This window comes from Ambystoma mexicanum, chromosome 5p (assembly GCF_040938575.1).
Source record: "Ambystoma mexicanum isolate Mex_15411 chromosome 5p, UKY_AmexF1_1, whole genome shotgun sequence".
In the NCBI taxonomy this organism is placed as follows: Eukaryota; Metazoa; Chordata; class Amphibia; order Caudata; family Ambystomatidae; genus Ambystoma; species Ambystoma mexicanum.
The window spans coordinates 599,290,245-599,308,761 of NC_090930.1; positions in this window are offsets into that span (position 1 = coordinate 599,290,245).

Sequence of the window (18,517 nt, forward strand, 5' to 3'; positions counted from 1 at the left end):
AGCAGTTTCCGTGCTTCTGGCAGCTCTGAAGCCAGACTGATGGTCATGAAGACAACCAACACATTCAGCATGGAGATTAAGCTGGGAGATGGCCAGTTTCTCCAGGAGCTTGCCCAGGAAGGGACTGTGGGGCGCGCAGTCATTATTGCCAACACTAGGTGTTGGCAGCGTGACTGTGTGGCCTGTGAGACACCCCCTACTATGGCAGTTGTCCGCTGAAATGACCTAGTGGCCAAAAAATGCAGGAAATTGAGCACCTTTTACAAGGGGCTCAGTGCTTGGGAGCACAAGGTGAGTGATGAGAGGTCATCCTCCCACTCAGTGACCAGTTCTAGGATGATACAAGGTGGAAACCTATACCTGCCATAGACCTCGTCATCAGGCTTCCCAAAAAGGCTGGTCCTGGGCAAAAAAAATGGGGGGCCTGGCTATTCTCCTCCTCCTGCGGTGTCCCACGATCAGTGCTGCTGCAAATGGGGCATTCATTGTAGCTGTATATACCTGTTTGTTGTTTGCGCGCACTTTTATACTGCGAGGGGTCACTTCTGCCGGTTTTCGTGTGGCGGATGTGTTTATGCCTGTGCATGTCTTTTGGCGTGCGCAGGTTTCCCGTATTTGATTTCATGAATACGTGTTGTTCGCGCGAGTGTGGGCATTCCGTGTATTTCCGAGCAGTACATCCCCTGTTACGCCTTAATTTGCATGCATTTTTTCTCCATTCCGTTGCCTTTTTGGTGTGTGCGCTACACGTTGTGCACTTTCGCTGTGCGTGTTGTGCATGGCGTTTGGGATGTTGCAGTGACGTGTTTGCCCGTGTGCGCCACCTGCGGATTTGACACACATCCCGAGGAAAACTCAGCCAGGTGGCGCGGGCAGGAGCCCCCACCTTCCACTGGCCAGGATCAGCTCATCAGAGCTGCAGCTCCGTGCTACGAGGCACGTAGAGGACAGCTGTGCATCCAGGCCCCCACGAGCCCCTACCAGCACCTTTGTGCTGCCCCCCCCCCCAGAGGAACTTTTCACCTCCCTACTGGCCACCCCTTACCCAGAAGCGGCCCGGGGTGCGCTCCAGCAACACGCCGAAATTTGGAAAAAAAAAAGAAAAAGAATCAAACAAAATGTCGGGCGCGATGCGGCGCCAGAGCGAGGCTCGGCATCCTGGTTGCTAAGCAACCGTGCTTCTTAGCACCGAACATCCGCCGGCAGGCGGAAGAGCCGGCCACACTCAAAGGCCACTCTAAGGCCCTGTTTGCCCCTGTTCGCCGCTAACGGCGCGTGGCGAGTTCCCCTACTATTCACTCACGAACCTCTGATGCCCCATGTCAATACATTGGCTTACACTGGGGAACGCAGCGGCTAAGTAGGTGCTCATGACACGGCAGAAGCAGCGGACCTGGCTTGGAAACCTTCCGGGAACAAATGCCTGGTAAGCGCGGCCACATTGCGCTACTTTCTAACTCTGTTCTTGTGTTGGTCTGCCAGACTCGATTTTGCTTCATTTGGTATAAAGGCACACAAGTGCTCCGAGTTGCCCCATAAAGGCCTAGGCAACGTACACATGCATGCCCCTCAGCCTCTGTATCACTCTCTTGCTCATTGCCTTACTCTGCACCCACCTTGCCACCCTCTTACCCTCCACATATAGCCACGTACTCAAATACTTTGACGCACTCTAGCCAACACACAACCGTAACGTATATGAGCTGTGTTGTGCCTTATGGTCGCCCCAGACTACATTTGAACTGTGTTGTGCCCTATGGTCGCCCTCGACCACATTTGAACTGTGTTGTGCCTTATGGTCGCCCCTGACCACATTTGAACTGTGTTGTGCCTTATGGTCGCCCCTGACCACATTTGAACTGTGTTGTGCCTTATGGTCGCCCCTGACCACTTTTGAACCATGTTGTGCCTTATGGTCGCCCCTGACCACTTTTGAACCACGTTGTGCCTTATGGTCGCCCCTGACCACTTTTGAACCATGTTGTGCCTTATGGGCGCCCCTGACCACATTTGAACTGTGTTGTGCCCTATGGTCGCCCCAGTCCACATTTGATCCGTGTTGTGCCCTATGGTCGCCCTCGACCACATTTGAACTGTGTTGTGCCCTATGGTCGCCCCAGACTACATTTGAACTGTGTTGTGCCTTATGGTCGCCCCTGACCACATTTGAACTGTGTTGTGCCTTATGGTCGCCCCTGACCACTTTTGAACCACGTTGTGCCTTATGGTCGCCCCTGACCACTTTTGAACCATGTTGTGCCTTATGGGCGCCCCTGACCACATTTGAACTGTGTTGTGCCCTATGGTCGCCCCAGTCCACATTTGATCCGTGTTGTGCCTTATGGTCGCCCCAGACCACATTTGAACTGTGTTGTGCCCTATGGTCGCCCCAGTCCACATTTGAACCATGTTGTGCCTCATGGTCGCCCCAGACTACATTGCCTGTCCCTGACTGTATTTAACCTGTCTCTGACTGCATTTAGCCTACATATGATTGCTCCATCTAGCCTAGAGATACCTGACTCTTGCAAACCAACAGCCTAAAACCAGGCCACAATGATACTAATTTTTATTTACCTGTCAGCCCTTTGGACCACAATGCCTATAGTAAACCACTATCCGAGGCCCACACTACAGGGCATACCGCCTGTAGATGAAGGACTCTTAACTCCCCCCCTAGAGCCCAGCCAGCAACTTTCACACTCACTTATTACCCACCAATCACTAACACACCTTCCCTGTGACATCGCAAATAGAAACGCAAAACTACGCTCGAGACTACCTAAAATTTACGAACCATTAGCCAGACTCAATACCTCCTGCAATAGAAGTAACGCTAACATCCGAAACACTCCCCCTGTAAAAATTGACCTCCATCGCAACAACCGCCTAAATAAGCAGCCCAACACCAACAATAGCATACCAAAAAAGAAAAGTAATGCTACCCAGGCCACAGTAAAGCCGAACATCCAACTGAAGTGCGCCCTTATTAATGCCAGGTCACTAATAGCACACGCTACTGAAATTGCGGATCTCATTCAAATAGGAGACTATGACATCTTCGCCATAACAGAAACTTGGCTGCACAAAGCTGCAGGACCTGCCCTAATGCTTGCCTTACCCCATAATTACACCATACTTAGAGAAGACAGAGTCAACTCTCGAGGAGGTGGCCTAGCTATTATTGCTAAAAATAATCTCACCCTAAAAATTGACTCAAGTTCAACAACTAACTCCTGCGAATCACTAACTGCTAAACTCCTCGCATCTCCCTCTCAAACTATTACTATTCACCTTATCTATAGACCACCTGGCCCTATTGGCACGTTCGAGGAGGACATTTCCACAATCCTCTCAAACAACCTAAAAACTTCATCCCACGCTATCCTTCCTAAACCTAGGCTACAATGACCCTAAAGACCTGCAAGCAACTAATATCACTAATGTCATCTCAGAACTAGGCTTCTCCCAAAAAATCCTACAACCCACACACGAAAAAGGCCGTATACTTGACTGGGTTGCTGACTATAACTGCAATACAACGATTGTCGATATCACCCCACAAATCTGGACTGATCATGCACTGATAACTTTCCTCCTAAATGTTAACTTGGCCCTACCTATTGAAAATGTTCTGGCTCCCCCCTTGCCAACCAGAAACAAAAAACTTATAACTACAGAAAAACTGCTACCACTCATCCTCCCTAGATTAAACTCTCAACCTGACTCATTGGACACCTCATCACTAGTAAATGAATTCAACTCTTCTATGGCTACTGCTCTAGATACTATTGCCCCACTGAAACTGAGAAAGAGCAAGCCCAGAGCTCACCTAAACACCTGGTTTACTCCTCACCTTAAATCTCTAAGACTTGAAAAACGTAAATGCGAATCTGCTTGGCGACTAACCCCAACAGAGACAAACAAAATTACACTCATCAATGCCTCCAAGATCTACAAAAATGAAATAAAGAAAGCAAAAAGAGAAAACTTTAACAACCGAATACTGCAGGCCAAATCTGGAACGAAAGAACTATTCCTTATACTAAAGGAATTAGAAAACCCCATTCCTGTCCAAGATAATTGCGACAAAAATAAAATATGGTGCTCGAACATCCAAAAAGCGCTAAATGACAAAATTGCCACACTCCAAACAAAAATTGAGATAAAGAAACAGAATATCCCACCCTCAACTAACCCAAGAGGCAAACCACCAACCAGCACTAAACTAGACTATAAATTTAACTTCTCGAAAGTAACTATACTCGAGACTGAAAAGATAATACTTTCACTCAAGCCATCCAATTGCTGAGGCAACCCATGCCCAGCCCAACTAATAAAGGAAGCGGCCAGAGACCTCTCCCCATTCATTTCTAAGCTTATTAATGCCTCCTTTGCTTCAGGCACAATACCAGATAACCTCAAGCAATCCTGGGTCCTCCCCCTCCTAAAAAAACAATCACTGGACCCATCCATCCCGACTAACTACAGGCCTATCACAACGGTACCCTTCCTATTAAAAATCCTAGACAGGGTAGCCTACCTACAAATCCAAAAACATCTGGAGCTGCACCACCTTTTAGGCACAAGACAATCAGGCTTCAGACCCCAGCACGGAACTGAAACCGCGCTCATCGATCTTAAAACTCAGGTTGATGAGCTGAGAGACTCTGGAAAGATGGCCCTACTCCTCTTACTGGACCTCTCTGCAGCCTTCGACCTGGTGGATCATGATGTGCTCTGCACCCACCTAGAAACAGCTGCCCATTTCTCCACACATGCCATCGCATGGATCAAATCATTCCTAACCGGTAGAACTATGAGAGTCTTCTCTACTTCTGCTGCTGCTGACCCTGTATCCATCACATGTGGAGTCCCACAAGGTTCTTGTGTCTCCCCCACTATGTACAACATCTTCACGAAGCCATTGTTCGATGATCTAGATGATCTGGGTGTTACCTACACTAACTATGCGGATGACACTCAGATTCTCATACCACTTTCAGGGGATTATGAACAAGATTTGGCCTTGGTGAACAAGATTTATCTCATCATTCAGGCATGGATGGCCACCCACGGGCTATGCCTGAATGATGACAAAACGGAACTTATCATACTGGGGAACAAACAAAACATCAATAGATTAAAAGAAGAATACTCCTCCTTCATCATAGACGGCAATATTATCAAGGTGGCAAAAGAAGTAAAAACATTAGGGTTTTACCTTGATTCCCACCTCTCCCTAACCAAACAGGTGAACGCAATGGCATCCAGCACCGCATATACCTGCAAGCTGATTAGAGCCGCAAAACCATACCTATCCACTGCCAACTGCCTTACCCTTGCTCGAGCATTAGTGCTGTCGAAATTGGACTACTGCAACGCACTATACTTAGGAGCCAATAAACATACGTTGCAAAAAATTCAAACACTACAGAACAATGCTCTTAGAGCAGCCTTAGGAATTCCAAGAAGGGAGCATATTTCAGAAGCTAGAAGACAATCCAACTGGCTCTCCACAGTGGACAAAATCAAACTCAAGACAGCTTCTCTAACTTTCAAAAGTATCAACCATCTAGCACCCAAATACCTAGCCGCTAGATTCAACAGAAAAATCTCCACTAGACCCACTAGAGAAGCATACTCTAACCAGTTAGTGATCCCCCCATTCAAACTAAGTACGGCCGGAGGAAATAGCTTCCCGGTCAAAGCTGCCCAGCTTTGGAACTCCCTCCCGCCCGGCCTGAGATCTACCCAATCCTACGCCCTCTTCAGATCTAACTGTATCAACTGGATCAAAGAAAATGACCGATAGTCCCGCCCTACACTAATATAACTACTGTCCTACATTCGTACTATGTACATAACCAAATACTCTCTATTTTCCTACTGCATATTTCCTGTATATATTATGTTATATGTTTATATTATGCACAATGTATACTCTATTGTCCTGCATTATGTAATTTCTACTATGTTTAACCACCATTTGTAAGCATGCGTAACCTGTAAAGTTTAAAGTATCCTTGAACAACGCGCCCGGTTACCCTCGGGTTTGGTGCGCGCTATAAATAATAAACAAACAAACAAACAAACACGCGCAGGGCCTTCCATGAATCGCACGCGTACGCGTGCGCTTACTTTTTCACGCTTGCGCAAGCTTCGCCATGAATTTCGGCGCACATTTGTTCCTGAATCGGCCCCTGAATGACAACCTTATGTATCCAACAATGTACTACTTGCATTTTATAATTATGTATTGCTCTAGAGGCACAATCCTGATATGTTGATGACTGTGCTATCACTAATCTTGCAAAGGGACTAGCCTGACATGCCGATCTTCAACTGTACTGCACATACAATGACTGATACCTAACAACCCCTCCTGCCTTCCTGAGAGCACACTGACAGGGTGGGCTGTTTATTTTCGTTTTCCCTCTACTCCACTTTGCCCTATTTAACACAGTGTACTATTTAGGCCTCGAAGATTGCATGTTTGCGGGAGTTGAACATCTACATGCCTTTCTGATCAAAACTACATATCTGGTGCAGACAGGCACAGATAACATGGTATCTGCAGGAGGGGCTATGAATGTTGTAATGTTGTGATGTTTTCCAAATGCTTTATTTCATCTCTGCCTGGGAAAGTGGAGACATTCCACAAAAGCTCTCAAATATGCTAAATGAATGACTTTGTTAGCATAACTAAGGTATTGGGCCTCATTACAACTCAGGCGGTAAGGGGTTTACGGCAGCGTTAACAGCGCCGACCCTTACCGCCTGATTACGAGGTCCCCTAGCGCCATGGTGCTTTTAACACCTGCTTTTAGCAGGTGTTAAAATCCATGGCGCTAAGGGACCATGGAGTTAATTACGCCACCGTAATTTACGGTGGCGTAATTAACGCCTTCCCCACTCCCATTATGCCCTATGGGGCAAAAATGGGAATGGGGAAGGGTAAATGGGGATTGGGGACTTACCGCCCCGCCTAGGTCGGAATGGGGCGGTAAGTCCGCCAACCACCATGGCGTAAACATAGTTTACGCCATGGTGGTAAAGTCACGGCCCAGGCGGTAACTTACCGCCTGGGTCGTAATGAGGCCCATTGTTTTCTTCTGGATCAATATTCTATTCAACCCTTGGCTTCACGATACAAACAAACTGTAAATATATGTTAATCAACAGTGGGCCTCATTACACGGAATGCGGTAAGGGTTTACCGTTACCGGTAAGGGTACCAGTAAACCCTTACCGCCTTACTACGAGGTCCCTTTGCGGGACCTGACCTCAATGGCTGGTTTTACCAGCCGTTAAGGAACGGGCCCGCAAAGGGACCTTGGAGGCAATTACGGTACCGCAATTTGCGGTACCGTAATTGCTGCCTTCCCCATTCCCATTGAGCCCTATGGGGGCTCAAATGGGAATGGGGACGTGCCATGGTGAATGGGGAATTACCGCCCCCACACACCTTGGAATGTGGCGGTAATTACGCCATTCACCATGGCGGACTCGGTACGGTACCGGCGGCAACCATGGTTTTTTGGTTGCTAATAGCGCCATGGTTACCGCCTACCGCCTACTGTGTAATGAGGCCCAGTGTCCTTTATTACTCATATATTTAATAAAGCCTGCCACTGCAAAGTCTAATCTGTGTCTGCTGCATGTGCCTGATCAGAGCAGCACTGGGCTTTATAAAGAAGGGACCACCAGCACACTCACTAATCTTTGAACACTTTCCCACATGTTCAAACCCATTTGCCACCACACTGCAGCATCTCGTCATAGCCTCGACTTAAACAAAGGAGTATCGCTGCATCTGCACCCCTCTAACTGTCAGTTTCTTCATCGCTGAACTTATCACTGATCGAAGTAACCATGTTGTTCTTCCCGAATTGCATCAATTGAGCCCTGCATTGAACCAACGTACCTGTGCACCCCATCATTAGCCCATTCGCTGTCAGACATCAAACACCACAATCCACATCATTTGAGTAATGTTTCAAACTGCAGCCTTCTTCAGTACAGCCCCCTCTGGCCCCACTTTGACATACACATGCCACTAGACAATGCAACTGCTACATTTTGAAAAAGCATCGAAACGACAAACAGCAAGCACCTAGAAGCCTGGTTGTCCATTGAACCGCCAAGACAGAAAACTGCTCCTTATGTATTTTGGGTCCTTTTGTAACTCAAGAAGATATGCTTTTGAATAGGGAGTTAAGGGAAGAGGAATGGGATACCATAGATGAATTTGAGGATGAATAAGAGAATGAGCAGATGCTGAGGGTGGAATGTTTGTGGGGAGCACAGTTAAGGAACAGGTTTGGCAGAGTGGCAGTAGCATGGAAAAAGGGAAGTGTTGGACGGAAAGAAGGAAAGAACACAGGTACTCAGATGCCATTGCTGCACAGAGGCCTAAGCAGGATGCACTATGTGCCCTGGGATCAAATGGATAGGAATAATTTGATTAAGCTGCTCGCGCCCCTTAATTCCAGGGCCGAGGAGTGGATCTATGCTTTAGAAAAACAGACAGCATGGATTCCCTTAGCTGTGGGGATATGAAAGATTTGCTTGTCACAATAGTGAGGGACCAAGCTGGAGATGTATGGGTCAAAGAAAGATATCCTGGAGTAAAACTAGACTTTGGCCCACATGATGGTGTGCCTTTTAACAATATCAGAGCGCAGGTGTGGGACGTGCTAGAGCAAACATACCCCAATACGCCATATCTGCAGTCTATCATGCAGTATACCTTGGCAGATGACAAGGACCCCATGCAATGCATTATTAAGGTTCAGGAGATGTGACATGCAGAGACAGGGACCAGTGGGACCGATCAGTTCCTCTTTTTGCTTTGTTTTTAAAAGGGATTTGCCCAAAGAAGTTCAGAAGGCACTAGTGAAAAAGTGTGGGCACTGAAGCAAATGGGTGGGACGAGATGCAATCTATTATCATATATCACTGTAAAAGAATAAAAGAGCAAGAAAAGAAAACAGCTCAACGACTGCAGGCATAGGAAGCAAAACTGCTGCAAAAGAAATTGGTGAAGATAGCAGTTGAAGGGGCAGCACTATCCAGCATGATCACAGAGGCAGCGGAGCAAACCCCTGCTCCTACAGATGTCTGAAAAGCAGCATTTTGGCCATGAGGGGGACAAAGACAGTGGGTAGGTGTAACTCAGCCCCCCTATCCGGATGGGCAGCAAAGGGGCCAGCAACGCGGGAGGGGTGGGTACAGAGGGTATGAGGGGGATATGGAGGTAAGGGACCTAGGGGAGCAAATATGGGCCCCTTGCAATGCTAGAGCATCAGGTTGAAATTCTTGACACGCAGGCAGGCCCCCAGATAAGGTGTGTACTAGGCCTTTTTACACATAAACATTTTGCAAATATGCCATCTTTATTATTTTCAAGTGTACATTTGTACACAAGTTTAGAGCAGAGGGGAGTGCAAAGGTCAGGTTACTTGACACAAACCAGAATGCTTCTTTTAATTTTTATCTACATGGATGTAATTGATAGCCATGGATAAAAGCCTCTGAAACAGAACATATTTCTCTGAAGCTTTTCCAAAAAATAAACTGTGCACTGTGATTAAAGGAATGGTTTATTTCCATTCAGCTTCTAGTGTGTTGATGCTCATGGAGCAAACAAAAGCACTGTGCATATTTATTTTCCTAGCATTTTATGATTGTAAAATTAATAAGATGGAAAACTAAGTTGCAATTGAGAATTAACATGGTGTAACAAATTATGCTTGTCTTTCCAGTGAAAGCAAACCGATATTTCACAATTGTATTTAGCTGAGTTCCTGTGCTGTGTGCATAATCATGTCACAGCAGACCATTTTTACACTTATAATTTAATGTACACTCTAATTATAAAAACAGTGTGTAAATGATGACTATGCACGGTCTAATTTACATCCATTCAAGCTTACAGTCAATGGGGTACATTACTATAAATGGTGAGAGGCAGCAGAGTCTTTGCTCAAGTATGTGTGATTGTCAATACACCAAGCAGAGGTGTTCTAGGCTCTCAAATTTTCAAGAATACAATTGAAACATCCAAAACCTGACTCTCCAGGAAGTGCTATTCAAAATAGAACAAATGAAAGTTAAATTTGCAAATGAAATAGAAACTCAGCAAAGTCTGTCCCTGTGATAATCCTGATAGGTATTTAACTTTATGTAGCGCTTCATCCATGGTTCGTCCAACATCTAGACACTGTGATTATTATACCTCAGTCGATACTCAATTAACCACCCTCTGAAGGATGGTAACCAATAAGATGGCTCAGCCGGTTGTGCGGTATCTGTAGGTTGCATGTTCGAGTCCCGGCAAGGCCAACTCAGCTTTTCACCCTTTTGAGATCGATAAAGGAGTACTCACATTCCATACACTTTTTGCACACGTTGGCTGGATCTCTTGCAAAGCAGAAAAGTCATGTTTACTCTTTTAAAATCATATTTACTCTCAAAGTTTAAAAATAGGGAATAAAATACTCCCACCTCAAAATGTTATCTGGAGCACTGCATGCAGGGCTTCTCTGGGGATGTTGCCATGGTTCCCTGTACAAAATAACTTTACATCAAAATAGGAGGAAAAGTGGTACGTGCCATTTCGTTGTACTCTGAGAGTTCCCTGATAAATTTATTGGGGCAAGATCTATTGAGTAAATTGAACATGACCATTTCTTTCACAGATCGAGGAATAGTGTGCGCCACTCTGGGCATCTGTGTCATAAGAAAAAAGGTCATAATACATGCAAGGGGAGCTGAGGCTGTGGTTTGCAGTATTCCCATTGACACTAATTTGTTTGCGAATGGCATAAGTGTGCTTCTCGAAGCAGTGCTTCGAATTGGCAAGGCCTGTTGGTGGGTGCAATCTGACTTTATTTTCCGACATGTGGTGTCCCCTGAACTGGTGGCAGAAACAATATTGCCCCTAGATTTTCAGGGTCTAGTGGTGCCAGCTAAATTGATTGTTGTAATTGAAACCTACTCAGATGGATGTGAGTGGCACACAGTTGTCTATTGACTCTACAATGCCTCTCAATGAAGTGACAGGTGCAGACTTGTTTGAAGGCAAACGAGGTGATGGCAAGATAGTATTAGCAATTTCTATTCCCTGCGACATTATGGTGCAGTATCGGAAAGTGCAGTGTCCATTGATGGAACGTGTAGCTCCGCCACCGTTCACTGGCACCGACTTAGAACAGGTCCCTCAAAGACTGAGGACGACACATGCTCATCATGTTTGGCTCTTGCAAGCGGTGACCTCAGTTCCAATAACCCTCAAGGAAGGAGGGGTGCTGCCTCGGGAAAGACAGTACCCCTTATCAAGGGAGGCCAAGGAAGGGATAAGAAACACTAAAGTTGCCCTACTAAACCAGAGGATAATTGTACATTCTACGTCTCCTTGCAACACAGCTATCTACTCTATAAAGAATGCAAACAGGGTGAGTGGGAGGATGATCCAGGATTTGCGCCCTCTTAATGACATTGCACAAGCAGAATTTCCAGTGGTCCCGAACCCTGCAACAATACTTTGCAACATACCCAAAGAGGTGACCACAGTTACTGTGGTGGATCTTAAAAATGCATTCTTCTCTGTTCCTCTGCACCTCAATTCACAGTACCTCACTGTCTTTACATATAGGGGATGTGCTTTGAACACACAAGGTTGCCTCAAGGGTACTGCAAGTCTGCAGCATTTTCAATAGAAAACGACAAGTTGATTTAAGTAATATTCATGTGCCTAGTACCATTATGTAATATGTTGATCACTTACTAGAGTGCAGTGTCAGTAAGCACCAGTGCAGATAGGACTCCATAACACTTCTACAACTTTTGGACCACAAGTGATACAAGTTTGAGAAGGCGACATTACAGTTTTGCCTCCAGGAGGTGCTCTACTTGGATCAATTAATTTCTGTTAATGGCAAAACAAAATTCCTGATCCCGCTGCCTCTGTGCACACCACTTCAAAGCCCAAAACAGTGAAGGAAATGCAAAGATTCCTGGGACTAAAGAGATGTGCTCAAGGAGGTCTTTTCAACTGCACCACTGTTAGCAACCCTAGACTACATACAAGAAATCTACCTATTCTCCCATTCCAACATACAGCTGATGCCTGCAGTACTGGGCCAGATAAGCTCCAAGAGCCACAAGCCAGTGGCCTATTATAGTGGTATCCTAGATTCAGTGATGCAGGGGCAACTTGGCTGTGAGTAAGCACTTGCTGCAGTGGAATTCACCATTGAAAAAAGCTTGACTATTGTTATGGGGTGCTCCATAACATTGTACATTGAGTATGAGGTGTTTGCCATCTTAGAACGCTCCAAATCCACACTGCCCACAAAGCAAGCATCCTCATACGAGATCATTCTATCCAGCACAAACATTCACATTGAACTATGCAAAACTTTTAATTTGAAAGCCAGGTGTTTAATCCCTGCCGCACCAACACATTTTTAGGTGGTTATGGTCACTCACATCAGCATCTGTCACTTCAAATGCTTCAACATCCCAGACCAAATTTGGTGATACAAATATATAGTCGATTACTGCTACTTTACTACCTCTTGACCATATTGGCCGGCGGGCCACTCTCCTTCTGTGTGACCGTTTAGGATATTGATTGATTGATTGATTGATATTTTATTTCTATCGCGCTCGTCCACAAGTGTTTCAGAGTGCGACAAGGTAAGGGAGGGGAACAGGGGAGAACAAAACTGCGATCTTACTAGGCCCAGTGACATTGAGAACGCGCAAGTGCATGGGAGAGGGGGGAGGGGAAAAGTGAATGGAAGGGGGAAGAGGTGGAAAGTGCGAAGCAGAGGAGAAACAGATAAATAACAATAAATAAATTATAAAGGCAACAGACACTGGTAATGCAGCCAGAAATGTGCAAGTGCTAGGTTTAAGGCAGCAGACAGAGGAGGTCTGATAAATGCAGGAAGAAAAAAGAGGGGGCTGTATGGGTACAGATACAGACCACAGTGCAAGGGGTGGCCCGGAGGCAGTGCAGGTGGGTGGCAGGATGAGCAGGTACCTGGGCCCAAAAGACAGAGGGTGGCCAGGTGCATGGTGCCAAGAGAGAACAGATCAGCAGGGGAGAGGGGGAGCGAAGGCAGAAGAAAAGAGGAAGGTCTTGAGGTGCTTCCGGAACCGGAGATGGTTCTCCTGAAGCATATGAAGGACTCTCGAGTCCATTAAGTCTATCCATACCAGGCCTCTGTGTTCCTAGAGTTCTTAGGGAGACCAACGAAACACGATTTATCTCTCCATTCCGGTTTAGGGATTTCAGATTCATGTCCCGCAGATAATAATTGAGACATTGGCTTCCATTATGTAAGCCTCATCAATAGTGTTTGACACTTTTTTGATGAAAATGGCTTCCTTAAGAGCCAATCAGTTCCAGAACACATTGATTATGGTCAGACAATAGCTTTGTGAATTTTTAGGGTGCCAAGATGTGGTGACCCAGTGGATCACGGTTTGCTGGATGTGTGGGAATATTGTATTAGACCCAGTTGCTTAAAACCAACACCATTTTTTATTGCAGTCAATAGCCCAGCAGCCGGTCTATCTTTTAGCCCTCTGGTTGCTGAAATCAAAAAGACCTGTGTATCAATCTAAATAATGATTGTGTCACAACCAGGTTTCTTGGAGACACAAAATGTCAAAGTCTCCCAAATTAATTTTCCCTTCTTCAAATAAATGGGAAAAGCAGTGTGTGTTCCTTGAGGCCAAAGATTGAGCATTGTGTCTGTAAACTTAGCTCAGCTACTGTTTTTTAGCACCCATCAAAATGGCTAGTAGCCATGACCAAAAGACTTCCTTAGGTGTCTCCAAGGGTCTTCTTTTTATCTGCTCAACTTGGCAGTCTTGACCGGGACTTCCTTGGTACTGAAGTGTCACACAGAGTGCTGGTTTAGATGGCTGGTCTAACTTTTCCATGGCAAATTGCTCACTCCTGACATGCATAGTACAAGTTTCAGGGCAGTCAGAAGCTTAGTTAGGTTCATCAGCAACCCCTTAAATTGACATCTATTTGTAGACCCCTGCCGGTAGGGTGGGTCGTACACCCCACTCTTCCGTCATTACTTTCATGGTCAGCAAGGCTTTTTCCTCAGGAACTGTCAGGTCTAAACCCATTGATAGAAGGCTTGCAACAGAGTCCAATAATGTGTGTTATACAAATGTAGAGTAGAGATGCTTGTGCACCAGGTCCAGATAGTCTTCTCTAGCAAATCCAATCACCCAGAAATCTTCTGAGCAGATTTGCATTAGATTTGGTATGGAGTGTAAAAGATCCACCATGTTTCGTCTGTTCAGGATAAAGCTGTCCAGTCTGTCAACAAGCCTTTCTATCTTTCAGCACCTTGAGTTGTCTTATATGGGTGCTTTCCTTGACCCGATTGGCCTCCCATGTCCCTTGTCACACATAGCTCCAACATCCTGACCAATCACTGTCTTGTAGTCATTACATGATGCTAACGTTTTTGATTCCCAGTCATTAAAGTCACAATTTTTGTGGGCAGAACTTGTGAGCTTATCCCCAGGGCACCAGAATGTTGAGTTGTAGTGAATTTAATATCAGATGCTTGCCTTTTTTCAGATAAAGTTTGAAACTTTAAGTTACTGCTCCCCTTTGTTTTTAATGTGAAGGCAAGCTCTGATCTTCCTCTTCGATAATTTCTGGCGTACGTGTTGATGGGATTAATGTAGGTTGGGCGCAGATGCTTGTCAGTAGAAAAGGTTGAGAAGTTTAGTTAAATTTGAGGATAGGCCCTCCAGATTTTTTCCCATGATGTCACGTTCTCTGGATAAGGAAGGGTCCAACCATTCTCCCTCCATGTCATTATTCCTCGCTGTTTGCTGGTCTTTTTCCCACCTCCATTGGACATCATTAAAGACAACAATTTCTGCAGAAATATTCTGGAGTTGTTTGAATTTACTAAAGGTTGGGACTTCTGATTCTTCAACCTTCTCGCTGATGGACTCCTCCCTGTTTTTTTCTATGTTTTCGGCCAAAAATAGGGTATGACCCTACAGTTGAGGATGGTTCGTTGGTGGAGTTGTCACTGACCCATTGTCAAGTTTTTCTCAGGACTCACATATTCTGGGAGACAACATCCAGTCCCTCTAGGTTGATTACACCCGCCATTTGTGCATGTATGTTAATGCCCAGCAGTGCTACAAAGGTAGATTCACATGAGGTTTCAATCATCAAAGACGTCTCCACTCAATGCCCAACAATGATGCCACCAGTTTTATGTTCCAATGATGTAGAAGACCCAAATCTCTTGCCTTGATTTATCATATGGCTGCAACAACAATCTCTTAATTTTAAGTTTCCTTATCACCTTCCCTCCTAGGGAAACCAGATAATTCTCTTGGAACTCCTCTGGTGCAGTTATGTAGACCTCAATAAATAACATCTTTTAGTGAAATATTGCGCAGTCCTTCAAGGTATCGTTGATCAACTCAAAGTTTGAGGAAAGGCACCACTGCGAGGGTCAAGGCAGACATCTGGCTAAACGTATATTGTGTCTGGTCTGAGTTAGAGGTGTTGTTACTTGGATTTATGCCCCTCGTTTCTCTCTTCCTCCTTATTCATCCACAATCTTGCATTTACTGCACATTATCAAGGAGGACCTTGAAGACGTCAATAATAGTGGGAAACCAAGTAACAGGGACTCCAGCTCCCGCTCTCTCTCTCACCATTAATTACATCCTTGTTTGTAAGTGGAATGTCAGACCCCACATCTTTCTGTTCTGCCTCAAAAGCTTCCTGTAATGCCGTGGTGTCTGCCGCCATGGCTGTCACATTGCCGGTTTGTTCCTGTTTGTTTTTAAGATTTCTGTGGGGGGATCATACATCCAGAGCCTACGGTTTCAATCATTTTTTTTTTTTATTCTGGCGCTTTCCCTCCATAAAGATATTGCTCTAGCTTCTTCATTCAGCTTACTCGGTGTTGTCACTGAGAGGCAGGAGTGCTGGGGAGAGCCGTCGTTGGTGTGCCTGGGGGCTTCCTCAATTGATATTGCCCTCCATCCTGGTTTCTCAGAGCCCCTTTGTACCATTTGGCAATCAGAAAACTACTTTCTGTGGTTTAGCAAGGGGGTGGTGTATCGACTGGGGGAGGGCATTGCATCATCAGACAGAAGAGATTGCGTCTCCCTCTGCACCCACTGCACCCTCCAACAGTTTAGCCTCTGAAACCTTTCCAGAGGCCTCATTTTATAGGTAAATACCTGGTGAGCATCCCTCCCCTCCTCTTCTACGTTAGGCGAGTATGAACTCCGGGGCCTCGCTCTGTCCATATGTATCAGGGCATTTACCATGAATGAGCTCTGATAAGAGTTACGGGTATCAAGTAAGGGAGCCAAGGGTGGTTGCAGCTGTGAGGCTGTGCTGATTCGACTTGGAGGGGCTGCACCATCGATATTCATGGCATTTACTGCAACTTCATCCACTGTATTAATGTTAGTAATCAGGCTGCAGAGAGGAATTGTGGGCTAAATAGTCTTTTATGCTTACGGTCCCTGAAGTCTCTGTGCCCTGCCCCAACAAACCCCCAATGCAGAAGGTAACATGGGTGCACAGACACCCGCTTCTGCAACAATCACTTTATCATGTTGGAAGGGGGTGGGGGTCACCCAAGACAAGGAAGTTCAACAGTACTTGAGGTTGCTACGCTGCCTCTGCCAGTTACTTCTCAGGTTCCAACCTTCCGTTTCAATGGCGTTCGGGAGAGGAGCCTCTAACTCTTCTTTATCATTCTTTGACCCCTTAAGCACCCTGTTCTTGCACTTCTGGAGGGTTACTGGTCTCCGCGCAGGCAATTCACCCCACCAACCAGAAGGTATACTGTTTTTTGCAAAAAGAGTAGCGTTTTGCAAGCTCAGGGTCAGGAAAGTAAAAAGCCACACACAACGAACCACTGCTTAAAAAGGGTGACTGGAGAATGACTGCACTCTGCTTCGGACTGGCAAAGGCGCTCTGTGCCACCAGCCAGAAGATATATTGTTTTTTCCAAAAACAGTACTGTTCAGGCAGCTCAGGATCGGGAAAGCAAAACCCATATATCAATAAGAACAGTATGGAACTAGAATAAGAAAGTGTTAAACACTATTGGCATACTTGGGAGAGAGGATGGTGTAGCTGATGGGGTAGAGAGACCGTGGTCGAGGAAGGGGTTGTACATGAGGAATTGCAATGACCCCTGCAAAAAAACAAAGGGACATCAGGAATTTCTTGTCTCACCAAATATTTGGTTCAGTGAGACAAAATAAATGCTTTGTATCCATTTGAGGAGTTTGAAGTATACCTAATATAAGATTATGTTCTACTGCAAGTGCACATTTATTGATAATTGCACACAGTGGGCCTCATTATGACTCTGGCGGTAGCCGGTCAGGTAAATACCGGTCAGGAATTTTCCAGCAACCAGGAATGTGCAATTACCAGGGCATTATAGCCCCGGCGGGCCCGGTAATTGCCCAATCCGGAAAATATTAGCCTGCATTCCCATAATGGGAATGGGGAGGCCGGATGCACCGGCACCATTCATGAATGGTGCCGGTGCATCCGTTGAGGACTGCACACGGGTTCCATTCCGCCCGCCAGGTTGGCTGAAAGGCACCTGCTTGCAGAACTCGAAGTTTGCCGGTGTGGAAACAACGGTACCGGCAAGCTTACCGGTACTGTTGTTTCTGAACTGGCAAACTTATAATGAGGCCCAGTGTATTCTGAGCCTTGTATGCCTACACATGCATAATAAACAGTGGATTTTGATATGCAAAACATCAGAATTATGGTCAAGTGAGGTGTTTCTGTCTTAAGGACAGAATTACTGTACAGGTCATCTGTGGCACAATGCTAACTGAGCACATGCTCTTGTGTAAAACCAGCTGAAATTATTTGTACTGCAAGAATGAATGTAATATTGAGTAGTACCAAACCATATTAGTTTTCATATTTGAGGACTTTGCCATGCTTTTGCAATGAATGTGTTGATATAGAGCTGACCAGGGGGGCACAACTACCAGTTGTGGGAATAATGGGAGAGGGAGGTGCACCTCTGGCCAGGGATACGGCATCATTGATGGATGTGTAATAAGTGCCTCGAGAACACATACACTCTGAGGTGCGGGTGGACTTGAGGGGGGTCGGGGTGCCAGAGAGGGGATCTGGGGGTGCACGGACAGTGCACGCTTGCTTACATTGCATAGGGTGCTGCCGCACTGGTCGCGTCAGGTGAAAAGGGCAGATGAGTATACTGCATGGGAAGGGCCTACAGAGACCCAACATGGTAGGTCACCTAACAAATTGTGTGGTGCCCTCACAGCAGTGGGCTGGGGCGAGGGTCACACAAACGCACTCTTCCCAGGAGACAGCCGACACTGGGAACAGAACCAGTTGATACAGACAAGGTCAGCAAGCCAAGCCCTTGTCTGAGTGCTGAGATTGGGGAAAGATCAAGCTCACAGAAATATGTCTGGGAAG